General features: G+C 34.8%; 1 long non-coding RNA gene across 1 annotated transcript; it reads right to left on the bottom strand.

Annotated features, from left to right (window-relative positions):
• Positions 1 to 556: 556 nt before the first annotated feature.
• Positions 557 to 1,485, bottom strand: LOC122009522. Its single transcript, XR_006119586.1, has 3 exons — positions 1,265 to 1,485; positions 1,060 to 1,137; positions 557 to 662 (listed from the first exon to the last, which is right to left on the bottom strand). It is a non-coding gene; the product is annotated as an uncharacterized LOC122009522 (long non-coding RNA).
• Positions 1,486 to 1,994: the final 509 nt, after the last annotated feature.

The raw sequence follows: 1,994 nt of genomic DNA, 5'->3' as shown, positions 1-1,994 counted from the left end.
AGGTCATCATCTAACAATTCACAAAGAGATAACTTCCACATTGTCAGTCCTTGCATAATTTGAAAACAACTAAATAAGCTACTCACACAACCCATCCATTATTAATTTTGGACCACAAAGAGAGGCAATAAATAAGGGAAATGTCAGCTAATTCTGCTCATGGTAGAAATGCAAGAATGAAGTATTGAGCAAAGGAGATAGCTAGCTGTGAACAAATAAATTATTAGCACTAAGGAATCAAAATCAATAAGTCATGGAGTCACAAACAAAGTGTTCAACCATCTTTTGAAGTCTAGTAATTTATACCTAGTAATGAATATAGTCTAGTACGCAATCCGCTCATTCGGATCGCACTTCGTCAATTTCTTCGTTGGAGTAAATTGTTTTCATGAACTGTTAACAAACCCAGATTATATTAGTAAAAAAAATCAGTAATAAAGAAGCAAAGTCAAATAAAAGAAATTATTTGAGAAAATTGAGAATATGTCAAATATTACCATTGACAACTACTCACATTAAAATCCAAATTCAGAAGAAAAAAAAACTACATCAAAGGAAAAAGGGAGAAAAAAACAAACGAAATTGTCCCTTCTTATTCCCCTTCACTTTGAATCCGAGTCCATACTCTCCATTCCCTTCAACCCTCTTCGCCTCTTCTTCTTCTGTTCAAAACCAATAAAAAGATACTAAATAAATGTTTCTCAATAGAAAATATAATACCGATGTAATTGCTAGAATAGATATAGATATTTCAAGGTGATCAAGAGGGGAAAAATGAACAATAAGTGGAGAGCGAGCCACTGCACCAATGGAACATAACATACGTGGACCCGCTCGAAAGGGCCAACAAAGACATGCTACATTAAAGACATGCAACAATGAAGGAAAACCAAGGAATATTGTCAAAATTAATAATAGAAGAAAATGGTTGAATACTATCATGCAGCACAACAGCAGTGAAAGCAATCAAAAAAGGTAGAAAATGTTGAAAATTAAGATGAAACAAATATCAGAGCATGAGATTTAGAAGAATGGAAGCAAGTGGACGGAAATGGATACCTTCCTCGTGCATGTCTTCTCCCTCACTTCATACCTTGCCCTTGTCAAATTTGTTAGCCATATACCTGGATAACAGTACTGGGATCCAAATTCACAACAATTAGGAAAATAAAGTTTAAATTTTGAGAAGAAAATGAGCAACAAGTTGTGATTTTGCTGAATCCAAAGAATGGAAGAATGTGGAAGTAGTGTGACCAACACTTACCTGATAGTCCAAAGAAGAGGGCAACATCACCATCTTTGCCCATATTGTTGCTAGAGTGCAGGGAGAGAATGTTTCTTTTAGGCATTAGATAGTGCATCACACCGAACAAACCTTCTTCATCTCCCCGGCATACTGTGTGCCAAGGATGACCATTTCTTTCCTATCAAGATTAAGATCAATGCTGGTGGAGGTAGTCATGTAGTGTGTGTATCGATTACATGGAAACTAGCCAGCATTGTAAATTGTGAAGCAAAGGAGATCCGTTTCAGCCCAAGGCAATAGTGCATTACGTATTCTAGTTGTAAATCATACCAGAATTTCAATAACAACAGTAACAACAACAATGGCAAGTCTTGTATAACCAGTAAACCTCTTTGGGCGGATCAAAACTTCATCAAGAAAAAAAAAAGGGAAAGGAAAGATATTTAGAAATTTAGTAGAAGGAAAAAAGGATTTCTTAGAGAAAAAACATTCCAATGTGATGGCATCATTTGGCTCAAATATACCAACATGATCTGCATATAGAAAGTTTCCAAACTGATGTAGATCCAATTACCGATAATTTCAACAATTGATATATAATTATTATGAAACTGCAGTTGCTTAACTTGGATAAATCAAGGAAAAAATAACAAATAAAACCAGAGTGATGATGTCAAGACCATAAATTAGCTATTGGAAACATAGAGAACACCTATCGAAAAAGACTAAACAAAGAGAACTATGGTAA

Source organism: Zingiber officinale, chromosome 1B, assembly GCF_018446385.1.
Source record: "Zingiber officinale cultivar Zhangliang chromosome 1B, Zo_v1.1, whole genome shotgun sequence".
Taxonomy (NCBI): Eukaryota; Viridiplantae; Streptophyta; class Magnoliopsida; order Zingiberales; family Zingiberaceae; genus Zingiber; species Zingiber officinale.
The sequence above is the reverse complement of the archived record's forward strand: the minus strand, read 5'-3'. Positions and strand labels throughout refer to the sequence as shown.